The sequence below is a fragment of the Lepidothrix coronata genome, unplaced genomic scaffold (assembly GCF_001604755.1).
Source record: "Lepidothrix coronata isolate B3197 unplaced genomic scaffold, Lepidothrix_coronata-1.0 Scaffold161, whole genome shotgun sequence".
In the NCBI taxonomy this organism is placed as follows: Eukaryota; Metazoa; Chordata; class Aves; order Passeriformes; family Pipridae; genus Lepidothrix; species Lepidothrix coronata.
Window position 1 is genome coordinate 572597 of NW_016690341.1, and position 13585 is coordinate 586181.

Consider the following 13585-nt stretch of genomic DNA (forward strand, 5'->3'; position numbering starts at 1 on the left):
AGAAACTGAGCCCCACCTTACAGGTAGTTACAACTACCAACAGATAGTTGTAGAGAGTGGTGAGGTCTCTCCTCAGTCTCCTTTTTTCTTAACTAAACACCACCAGTTCCTTGAGCTGCTCCTCATAAGACTTGTTCTCTCCCATAATGTAGTGCTTTGCATATTTTAATACTTGAACACTAAAAAAAAAACCAACAAAAATAATGTTACACTTAAAACCTAGACAATTTCTGCCCCTTTGTCTGCCATTGTACCTCCCCTATTAAAATGTATCATATTTGTATGTGCAAAGAAATAATTCAGATTTTCACAACATATCTCCTGACCTTTCAAAATTAAGGTGATGTTGGTCATGTTTTTTTTCCCTTAGTCTTTTTTACCCATTTCTTTCCCTTGCTCCCTTTTTCTCTCCTCAGTGGTGGGTCTACTAAAAGTGGAGCTTGGCAATTTTATTACTAAAAATTCTATTGCTGCTGTATTCAGCTCTATTTTACTGATAATTTTAAAGTTCGATCTCTTGAGAATAGTCAGGGTTAGAAATATACTTTCTGATCTGGGAATTTCAGTTTTTCAGCTATATCAAGTGTTACGCAATATTTGTTTAGAAACCTGGCAGATGATGAAATATTGAACCTTACAACAGGAGTGACACTTTTGTTTTAAATATAAAGGACTGATCATTCTCTGTTTCCCATTCCTAACAAGTATCTTTCTGTTAACTTCTTTATTTACACCAGAAAATAGAATAAAATCTGACTTAAATTGTTTTAAATGTTTTCTACATGTTTTTAAAAGATGAATAGATTTTTTTTTTCTTTCTTATTGACAGTATAGTTAGATGCATCATATCAAGGTGGACTGGATTTTACAGGCATACAAATACAAATCATTTTGCCAATACATTTTTTAAAGAGTCAGTAAAAAAATAGATTTTATATAAAATGTGAAGCTTAAGCAAATTACAGGATGGCATTATAAAACTTTTTACTGGAAGAATTTTGATCTGGTCGGGGTAATTCACTTGGTCATTTCAAATTTGTTGTAATTAAATTTTTATGTTTTCACATAATGTAGTATTATGTGAAAACAGTTTCATCTATTCTAGTTTATAAGCTATTCTTCTAAAGGATTACAGGCACTATATATCTGTAGACTAGTGTGATGTTGGCTCATTATTGTATCTAAAAATTTTGTGAAGCATTCTGTCTTAGATTAAGGCAAAAAATTTCCATTTAAATCTTTTCCTAAATTCCTATATTCCAAGGTACTTTTGAGTTACTTTGAACACTGAAAACACATATTCCCATATTTATCTGTTTGCAAATAGGATGGAAAAAAAAATCTGATCTAACATTAAAAGGGATGAAAAAATACTTAAAGACAGCCCTACAGTTCAGTTCCACGTCTTTTGTTGTAGAGTTAATAATTTGTTTTCATCTGTTGGACATGTGACTTCACCTTCATACAGTTATGTTTGTCGTCCCATCTACCTCTCTTAAATCTGTGCAATTTTTCATAGGGCTCATTGTCTGCTAGGGTCTTTACCACCACAATTAATAAAAAACTTGTTCATATTGTCACTATGAATATGAAATACTGAGTAAGAAATACAGCCTGTGTAGCAGAATAAATTTATTGTAGTAGGACAAAACTCATTTATGGTGAATGTCTCATATCTTAGCTTGATTAAATGCTTTTCAAATAGAACAATGATTTCTATTGATTCACTGTTTGCAAACATAATTATAGAAGTAACTAGGAAGAATCTGATTCAAAAGAAAGGGTTCTGATAACTCTGAGGGAAAGATATATAAGATGAACTATCTGTATCGTTAGAAGCAGAGATGTGAATCCGAGTTCCCATTTCAGTAATGTTGACATTAATAGACTTCAGCAAATGCACTCTTGTTCTGCCCAAATGGACAAGTGAATACAATTCTTGCCTTTCATACTGTGCTTCAGTCTGTCATAGATATCTTTTATGAATCCAGACCATCTTTGATAGCAGCTTATCTGACATCTAAATCTTTGTTGCTGCTGTTATCTTCAAGGCTAAATAATGCCTTCCACCAGCTCTGTCTCTTTTGATACTTGTTTATCTTCAATTTTGTTTGTTTTTTTTTAAATCTTCCTGTTGCACAGAAAATTGTGTAGCTGATGAGATCTGGTATGTGTCATCATCTGCAAGCACATGGCAGAACCACTGAACAATGGCAGACTCCAGAGCAAGTGCCATAATACAGTTTTAGCACATAACTTTGAATTACTTTGTCAAAAATCGATTTGAGAAAGTCAGCCATGGTATGAGTTCCAGATAGTTTTGAAACATTAAATCATTTTCACACTGTTATATACAGCTACAGATAGGGTCTTCTGTCAGAGGCTTTTAACAAGCATTAAGAGGCAGTTCATTCCCTCGAACAATGGCAATGAAGGGTCATTTGGACTAAAATATCGAAAGAGATCTCATTTATCCAGCATTATAATTGCATGCTTGTAGTCCTTTCTGACAGTCTCTTGAGCACAGAGGAGTCTTGGAAAAAATAATTGAAATCTGTAGAAGCACCATGCTGAACTGAATAGTGGTGTAAAAGCCATTTAATAAAGGCGAGGGTCAGATCCTTCGAGGAGGTTTTGAACAGTACTCTCTAAGAAAGAGATAGTCATCAGAAATGACAGAGGTCTTGAGAAATGTTTGCTTACTGTAATCATTTCATGTGGGTTTATGCAATTATATGTTATAATATAAGGCAAGGCCATTGCCCTGAGGTCTAAGCCATCTGCTTTTCCTGTGTTTGTTCATGGAAACATCTGAACTGTCTCCTGCAGCAACCAGTGGCATGGAAAAGTGTATACAGGCTGACCTTCAGCTGTGCTTCATTTGTTATTTACTCTACCATTTTTAGCCCTGTCATTTGCTGAAGTACCAGAGATCATCTGGATGCTCCAGGCAGATTGCAGCCAAAGAGGTTAGGTGAAAATACCAGAAATGTCATTGCTCAGAATTGCCATGTTCAATATTTTAGAGGAAATAGTGTAAGATGAATGATTTTGATGATGAGAAAGTGTCACATGTTGTGATATTATTTGAGAATATTTTGCTGTTGTTTACAGCAAAAAGGGTTATGAGTGCTGTGGTACATGACACCTCTTGTGCATTCCACAATATTGGATTGTTTTCCCTTCTGGTAATCTAAGAGAATCTAAGAATGGCTGTCTTTAGGTAAGTGATCAAATATAGAGAGAATTGGGGAGAGCACTCAGTACGTATTTTTTATTTTATTTGAGCTATTTGAATCATTGCAATATTTTTGGAATGAAGGACTGGCACTTCAGGTTTGTTAAAGTCCAATACATTCTGTCAGGTTCCTTTTGATATTGTACCCATGGAGCGTATAATGTTTAATATCAGATTTATTTATTTATTTATTTAAAGGTAGTTGTTGTTACACAGGATTTCTGATTTGGCAAGAATGATACACATTTTGTCACGTAATATAATACAATGTAAGTTACTCTTAGAGAAATATATATAAAACTAGCAAATCACAGTTTGATCATAATGCCAGCATGATTTTCCTTAGCGGTCTCTATAGTCTACTCACCATTACAATACTGGATGTCCCCAGCCACTAGGAAGAAATATGTGGATTGAAGCCAGCCCAAGCCCATTGTTCTTCCTAAAACTCTGCTGCCAGTTGTTCAGCCTCTATACTCTGTTCTGAGCCAAGTATTCCCTCCTGCCATATTGGTCTGGACAACTTATGGAGATATTCACACTTCTTATTAACTCAGAGACAAACACCATCAGTTGATCCATCCAACTGCCAACAGATATCTAACACAAAAGACACTCTTTAGTCCCCTCCATGCCTACACAAAGCCAAACTCTTCACAACAGCTGTGATCATCAGCATGACTAAAACATGTTCCTAAGCACCACATCTACCTGGTTTCTGAACACTTCCAGGGACAGTGATACTACCACTCCCCTGGGCAGCGTATTCCAATGCCTTACCACAATTTCAACGAAGAAACTTTTCATAGTATCAAATCTAAACCTCTTCTGATGCAATTTGAGGCCATCTCCTCTTGCCTTATTGTTTTTCACTTGGGAGAAAAGATTAACTCCCCATGTCTACATCCTCATTTCATGTCCCCCCTGAGCCTCCTTTTCTCCAGTCCAAAGACCCCCATCTCCCTCAGCTGCTCCTCATAAAATTTGTGCTCCAAGTCTTATGAACTTCCATTTGTCTTGGGATCTCAAAGAATTTTATAAAGATGGCAAACATCCCTATTTCTGAGACGTGACAGTACTTCAGCTTAAAACATGTGCATAATGATCCCATACTCTAATAATGGACATTCCTATTATTTAAAATTTTACACTGATTACTAAAACTTTGACAACCACTGCATATGAAATTTTTTGTAAAGGTTTTATCTTTTTAACGGGAAGATCATCAAGATAAAATTTTAATATATTAAACAAATTTTATTTGAAACCAACTTTTTTTTTTTTAAAATAAATTTATATTCAGTTACAACATCCTGACATGACCAAAACAGACACTTGAGACTTCACAATAATTTTGCTGTAGGGTTTTAGTAATAGATAGAATAATTTATAAAGCTTGAATTCTGTTGTTACAACTCTGCTAAGTATCACTAAAATAGAAAATCTCTTTAGAGATACCTTTAAAGAGTTTTTTTTTTTCTAATTGAAAAATAAGTATTTGTAACCTCTCTGTTTACTCTCAGAGATGAAGGAGATTGTGTGTAAAATTCCACCAATGACAACTTGACCTGTGATCACATAAAGTGTCTTTAAATGAAAGATTTCTAACACTCCAGGAAAACAAATAAAAAAAAAAATAAAATCAATAAAAGCAGAAGCAAACCTATGCTGCAAATCTTTAATAATTGTACTACTTCGGAGAGTATCTTTTGGGGACCTACAGACCGTTTTCATGTGAGATAATTTCAGTTAGAATGTATTTTACTGTTAACTTCAATAGAGGGATTTTCTGTTTATTGATGCAGCTGGTAACACAGTCATAATAGAAGGTTATATGAAATCTCTCACTTTACCTTTCTATTTTATAGAATCATAGAATCGTAAAAGGCTTGCGTTGGAAGGGACCTTCAGAATCATATAGTTCCAACCTCCCTGCCATGAACAGGGATGGTACCCACTAGAGCAGTTAACTTTTTTTTTCAGCTGCTGTTTGCTTGAATTTCTCTACCCTGGGCATCTACTATGAACTTATTATCTGCAGAAATCTCAGTTTATCAGGCTCATTAAAATCTGATGCAGTTTATGGTGGTTTTTTGTTAAATATTCCCCGATTATGTCTCAGTTTAGTATGGTCTTTTCCATAGGTAGAGAATCTACAAGACATGGATGTAGGGAACATGCAAGGAAACCCCTGCTTTAGGCTGCAGGAGGGGATTTGCCAATACTTTGCTAATATCCAATGTCCTGTCTTTAGTGTGGCAACATGGAAAAGCAATCAAATCTGTTATGAGTGCAGAAGAAGATCTAGAATTGATACCAAATGTGTCCTACACAGATGTGAATGTGGTCAGGGTTGGGATGGGATGAATGACTGAAGGTTATAGTTGTGATTTATGGAAGTAGCGATCACTCACCACTGCCGCCGAAGTTAATGGGATTGCTGCCAGGAATGTATAATGCTCTAAAGAGAGTGGAACATCCTAAAACCAACCAAAATCTAAATAAAAAATTTGAATTGTCTATTTGATCCTGTGATTTTTAATTTTTATTTTTGGTTGTTGGGGTTTTTTATATGTCCTACCACTCAAGATGAGGTGTGGAAATATTTTGATTACTGCTTATATTGCATTCTGCAGCTGCAGTAGTGAACACTTCTGGTAAAGAAATTGCTGTCCTCTAAGCCACTTTGAATAATGTGAAGTAAGCAAGTTGAATGACACTTTGAGCTTTTTCTCTGCTGTTTCTGAACTACAACTATTTTTCCAGCATGTCCTGAATGATAAGGAATGGGGTTGTAGAAGAAAGAATGTAATTCTTTAGTTTCTGAGAAACTCATTTTACTGATTCTTTACAATACACTTTACTACACACTCAGTGGATCTACAGGGTATTAAAGTGACACTCCTAGAATATTATAAATATTTCTTTGATAAGTCCTTTGTCAGCAAAGTGTTAATGCTACAGAGGAAATCAAATTCTTAAGATGTTATACTCATAACTGAGATGTTGCATCCAAATGAATACACTCCAGATGTGTGAAAATTTCCAGAAAACTCTAGATGACACTCACAACTAGATGTTGATCTGGTCTTGCTTTGCTTCTTGTTTGCTCCCAGAACACGATCATTGGTGTCAGGAAAATCTTAACACAGTTTTAATATGGTAGAAATGTGTGGAGAAGTATGCAAAACATTGCAACATTTGCAACTGTTTGTTCCTATTCAACCATGAATTTGTAATTGCTATAAGTGACCAAAAATATACTTGCAAGTGTTGCACTTGTAATCCATGGGCTTCGTACTTTATTTTTACTTCTGAGGTTCAGTGGAAGGGAATGAAGACTCTTCATCTGCAATATGATCTGATCAATGCTAGAGGAAGAAAACTGTAAGTGTGGAAGACAAAACCAGTCTTGTAGGTTCACACAATAGCTAATACATGAAGGAAACGTGTGCATTGAGTACCTTGTCCCAGCGTATACATCATTTGTGATACAATATATCAATTTTGTATTAATGACTCCTGTTTAGTTGTCAGCTTTTCTTCTGTAAGTTAGTGAGGCCATGTTAAGGTCTTAAAGCTATACTTTCGAGATTGTGATGATTTTGGAAGGTAATGGAGGACTTTCCCTTTCTCTGAAACTCTCAAGATTTAAGTTGACCAAACACTGACAACTCCATATGCCTTTTTATCAGTGGATAAAGACAGATTCCTGTGATGCTATCCTAGAGTCATCCTACAGTATGTCTGAAAAAGTTGGTCAAATCACACACTGGAAGAACCTACTTTTCCCTATTGATGATAAAAAGGGCATCTGGTGGCCATCTTAGGCAGAGACATACCTTTCAGATGTCTACAGTGAAGCAGGATTAATCTCTTCCTGAGTCATTCATCCCTGGAGGTGTTCAAAAGGCATGTGTATATGGCACCTGGCGACATGGTTTAGAGGTGAACACAGTGGTGCTGTGTTAACAATGGGCTTAATTATCTTTGAGGGCTTTTCCAACCTAAATGATTCTATGATTCTATGATATGCTTTACACAAATCCGATTATTTTAATAACCTTTAAGCAATTTTAATACTATGTCATAGGTTTACTTGCTCAAAAAATCCAAGCAGAAATTTTCCTTTCCCCTGTTCCACTGTAAGAGAAGGATGTTAAACAAGGAGGGGGACGGGTAATTGATTATACAAAAGAACTAGCTGGTAGACCTGCATTCCAGGCTAATAGCCCTTCCAAAACTGCAGGGAGGGGGAAGGAGTTTTTCTCCTCCTCTCCTTGCAAACGGGGGACACTTCACTTTTTGCCTTAACGGGGGCAAGATGTGTGTTGAAAAAGCTCTGAGACCATTTTTGCTCTCAAACTGGTCATCTCCCTGTTCTTCGGCCTCAGTTTGCCTGCGGTCTGCACTGTCGTCAGCCGGACCTGCTCAGTTTTCATTGGAGAGTTTGTGCTCGTCGAGGAAAGGGGCGAGTCCCGACCGCAGCCAGCCGCAGCCAGCATGAGTTTCGCGGGAAAGAAACCACCCTTCTTTCCCCTTTTCCCCTTCCCCTCCTCGGTGGGGGGAGATCTCCATTTTGGCTTCTCCTGCCATCTGGGGCCCCGCGCGACGACCGCCAGAGCCCAACAGCGCCCCCTGCAGGCCATCACAGAGCACTGCAGGCTCTGCTTCTCCAGTGATCCGACAGCGCTCCTGCCAACCGGGATTAGAATCGCGCTAGAGGACAGAGGGCTATCAAACTGTTTCCTTTTTGAAGGGGACTTTTGGGTACAGGACTATTGTTTAGTTGTTTTTGTGTTCTTTTGCTGGTTTTTTGGGTTTTTTTTTGCCAATAAGGTTGTTATTTTCTTTTTTTCCATAATTCCTTGATTGGAGCCTCTTAATTTCAGATTTACAATTGCTGAGAGAGAGGAGTTTGGTCTACCTCATAACTCACCCTCCTTAGCAAAACATTTTCAGTCTCATTAAACTGAGACATACTATTAAAGTGCTTTCTGTATGTGAAGACTTTTTTCTGGATGTGGTGCTCTCTGGAAACTGTTGCTTATTATTACTTTTGAGGACTCAGGAAGCATGGATCCTTTATTTAAATCTGTATAGTGTTTTGTGTATAATACTGAAGTTACAGAAGCTTTTTTCCCTCTGTGACTGAAACAGTTAAACTAGTACTCAGAAAAAGCAGAGGCACTGAAACATTCTATTATCACAGAGGCTATCTCCTTGTGGTATAACAAGGAGTTGACCCTGAAAATTTGGTACAAGCTCATTGCAATCACTCTGACTAAGGCCACAGGAAAATAGAGACTGACGTATTTTTATAGAACACTACTCAAGGCTTATTTTTATTTAAACTAGGGGAGGTAAAGAGGGTGGAAAATGAGAAATATTAGTGACTCAGCATTTTAAATCATACCTTTTGAAATGAGGTGAGGAAGGGAGGAAATGAAAAGAATGAAGTTTTGAGCTACAAGGAGGAATAAATAGCCAAGGATTTTCCAAAACTTCACCACTACGATTAAATGGGCTTGTTGGAAATCCCATCTAGATGTGGCCATTTGTAAATTAAGTTGAAATTGCCCTTTTCAGGGCATGAAATTTCCATTGAGACTTTTCATGTTAAGTTGCTAACTTCAATTACATAAGCTTAGTCTGTTGGGAAGAAACTGCTACTATTTATTTATATAATACTATATAAATTTAGGTAAGATAATTTTGTTTCTATATTGCCTTTGCTCCTAAACCCACAGAAATAAATTTTAATCTTGCATGATATTCATAAGAGTCTGACTGAACACTCCTTGAAATAATTAAAAAGTTCCTTTTAGATTTTTCTGTCATTTTACAAACTAACTAATGCAGATGTTAATGAAAACATGATTTCAGTGTAATTATGGTTGCTATTTCTTAAGTTATCAGTCATTAGACTTCTGTGAAAAGACAAACCCGAAAAAAAAACAAAAGAGAAAAAATTATGTACATCTATTAATTTATCTGAATACTAATTTTGAGTAGCAAGGTTCTTTCAGCACTTTGTCTATCAAAAAGGAAAAAAATCCTAGATTTGGAACTTTTGGAAGAACTCTGATATTTGCTTTTTAATATTGTCAGTATATCTTTGAGGCTATCTGCTGACCAACAATTTTTGAAGGTTCTTGCAAAGAAGACAAAGCTGCGTTAAAGAGGAGGCACATTTTTCTCTTTTGTAAAGCTGTAAGATCCAAAGGGAGAGTGTTCCTCACAAACCTGATATGTTCAAAATTCTGTTTTATACCAGAGGTAATTCCACACACTGAAGAACTGTAGACAGAGTATTTTCTGATCCTACCTTTTCCCCTTTCCTTTAATTGAGTTTTCGTAAGGGAACTTGTTCTTTTTGGCACATGGAGTAAATGTCAAGGCCAAAGTAGCCTTTACAGAAGGAAATGTTGACATTTCTAGTCAGTGACAGAGAAGAAGGATGTTTGTTTGCTTTTACTTCAAGATAAAATCAAGAATGTAAATGGGAAAAAATATAATTAATTGATTTGAAAAATGAATCTTTGTCCACACACACAAACCATAAATCATAGAATCATAGAAGGGTATGAGTTGGAAAGGACCTTAAAGACCATCTAGTTCCAATCCCCCCTGCCATAGGCAGGGGCAACTTCCACCAGACCAGGTTGCTCAAAGCTCCATCCAACCTGTCCTTGAACATATCAGGAATGGGGCAGGCAGAACTACTCTTGGTAACCTGAGAACATATAGGGAACTTTTTATTCTTCCCCCTATTAATGTCATCACAAGTTTCACCAAGATTCTCTATGAATGCAAATAGCCTATGTCGCTTTCTTCTTCCAGCTGTGGAATCCAGTGTCTCATGAGCAACTAGCTCATGCTGCTGCAATTGGGCTTCCTGGGTGAAGGTGAGGGTCAGGTGCCAGGAAGGGTCTTGATGACATGGAGATGAAGTTGCACAGACTTCATTGGAGCAGAATATTCTTTGCATCTCAAGGTGAAGACTATTAATCAGCCTAAGCAAATTTAAATTATTATCCCATGTAAAAGCAAGTATTAGAAAATCTGTTCTTCGTTCACCATGCTAACATAGCGTTCTAAAATGTTTGGTGATTGATCTAACCCTTAATTCATAAGCATTCACATAAGTTTAGATATTTTACGAGATTTATGCTGTTTCATACTTGTGCTTGGGACACATTCTGATTTGGAGCTTTCACGATATCTCAGAGTATTTAAGATCACTGAGACTGACCAACAGAAATGCAAACACTTGAGATATTAGTTACTCTTGGTTTGTACTTCTAGGAAATTTTTAGAGCCTCTTCATATATTTTACTGTGTGTCATGTATCACAGAAACAATTTCCAAGTGCTTCAAAGAATTACATTGGTATGGTATTTTAGGAGAATATAAGCTAGGATGCCTCGACACCATCAGAATCTTGAAAATCTGAAATATTAATTATCAAATCTTACGTAAGTTAATTTAATGCACAACACTGTTGAGTAATATTATAATTGCACAAAAAAATTGTCAAAGGCCTTCTTTATAGCTAACTTAAAGCAAGGAGCTCTAAAAGACTCCCCATTATAGAGAAGGAGGAGGATTCTTACAGCTCCAGTAAAAAAAAAAAAAAAAAGAATTTTCCATAGTTTTAAACTTTTTTGAAACCTACCTTTGATGACTAAGGGATTAAAAGGAAGAGCTTCTAGGGTAGAGCTAGTTATAATGGTTTCTCTTATAGTCCCTGAGAGATATAGGCAGTTCTAGAGTATGATTTATCTCAGCCAAAAATACACATCAAAACTAGATAGGTTTAAGGACATCAATTTCTTTTCATTGGTATAAAGGGGATATAGGGCAATATCTGAAAAGTAGGTACCTACATTCTAATTGTCCATATGAGAGGGATCCTGGCTCCAGTGAATGTGAAAGCTTTGTTTATCTTGTCCCTGTGGTGCTCCAAAGAGTCCTTATTATGTCTTTCGAAATACAAAGGGGCTTATAAGAGAGATAGAGACTTTTTACCAAAATCTGTAGTGACAGGACAAGGGACAAAAGTTTTTAAATGAAAGAAGATAGATACAGGGAAGAAATTATTTTTTTATGATAAGGACACCCACAGGTTGCCCAGAGAAGCTGTGGACACTCCATCCCAGAAGCTGTTCGAGGTCAGGCTGTATGGAGCTCTGAGCAACCTAGTGGAAGGTGTCCCTGTCAGAGAGGTTGAACTAGATGATCTTAAGGGTCCTGTGCAGCACAAACAATTCTATGATTCTCTGATTTACCTTTTAAGTCTTTGTGCCTTCAGCCATATTTTGCTATGGTTGGCTGCTTGGACAATTAAAAAAAAAAAAAGAAAAATCAGCAACATGCTTATATCCGTGATACTATGCATCTTAGAAAATGCTTATATGTAAAGTGTTAGTTACTAAGATCTCAGGAGGCTGATAGAGAGTCTCATCTAAAGAAAATCAGTTGATGGGATTACCCAAAGAAGTTTCGAACTTCATAACTTGATTCAAGTCACTGAAAATATTGACCATAATCATTATTCAGATACACATCATAAGAGTCCAGTTATTCTTAGCTGGGGAATATAGCTTTACTGAAGATAGTGCTACTGTATCACTTCACAGAACCAGTTGAAGTTCCGTCCAGAATAACCATCAATATTTTTGAAACTCAATGCCATTCTTTCAGGCATTAGGTAAATTGAGGAATATCCTCTGGCAGCTTTTGGTTAGTTTTGAGAAATGGAAAACCTGTGACAAATAGGTCTGAAGGCCCAAACATCTGGAGACCTCCAGATGAACTTTAGGTTTCTTTGTCACACACCACGTGCAGCTCATGAATAAACCAAGGTGACACATTTAGCAACCAGAAGGCTTGGAAATTAACTTTGAAGGAAAGATTAACACATAGTGCAAAGTGGTTTTCCTCCGTGATGACACAGATATGCATTGAACTAGAACACAGCAATAGTTTTTATTGAATGTGAAAAGTGAGTAACATTTAGTTTCCTTATAGAAGGCGTGAAAAGGTCAGCTGGAAGTTTTATTGATGGTTCTTAAAGGAGAAGCTTTCTTGCTGCAATGCAAAATTGGAGCTTATTTGAACAGAGGAAATTGTATTAAAAAAGCAAGTCCTGTTCCATAGAACAGTTACATTCTAATCTCTCTCTATATTTATATTGTTGTCCAGTGCTCTATGCCAATGTTTCAGGAAAAAAAATATCTCTAAGGACGTATCTTAGAATTCATCTATTACCTGAGCTTCATTTATTACACAATACTGATTCAGTTTTAAAGAACCATACATTCCAGTAGGTGTCCAGAAAGTAAGAAAGAAAACACATTTATATGCTTATTAATTATTGGGTACTTATTTTTACTTGTCTTGGAGTTAAGTGTCCTTAACTTGTCTTGGAAATACAAATATTATGTAAGTGTAGCATTTCAGACTGAAGATTTAGCATCTTGGGGAACTTCATTTTATGACCCATTATAACCTCAGTATATATGTACATCATTAAGCCCACCTGAAAATTAACTTACAACAGTTGTTCTTTAAAAGACAGATGCTTATTAGTGAAAAGAGTCATGAGCACGACAAAATGGTCTAATGACCATTATTAATTATTATTAGTACAGCTAATAATAACAGTCATGTTTGAAGTGATTTTCAATGAAAGTATTTAATAGTTTATGGAATGTTTGTCTCCAGCAGCCTTTGAGAGGCAAATATTATAAATGATGTGTGATTAAATGATGATACACATAAGTGAGGAAATGATTATGGTCATAAAATGTGGCATATGGAGAAGTGGGAATGAGGGAAGAAAAGTGATTAAAACATTGGTCTTGTCATTAAGAGACCAGTAGTCTGTATATGGTTATTGGTGTGAATTTGGGTGCTTAACTTCATTGTTTCTGCTTTCTTGCTGCAAAATGGAAATGATAATTTTCTATATTAGTCACATATTAATGTATGGAGCTGTATTGAAGTAAATGGATGTGAATATCACAGATATGAATATATGTGTGCAGGTACCTCCACTTCTGCCTCTCTTTCCACATATCACAGAATGGTCTGAGTTGGAAGTGACCCACAAGGATCATCAAATCCAACTCTTAAACCTATACTGGTTCTGGCTGAGCTGGAGTTCGTTTCCCCATAGCAGCTCTCACAGTGCTGTGCTTTGCATTGGTAGCTAGAAGGATATTGATAACACACCAGTGTTTTGAATACTGCCGAGCACAGCATCAGCACTGTAACATTCCTTCCTCAATCAAGATCCTGGGAGGGGACACAAATAGGCCAGCTGACCCAAACTGACCAAAG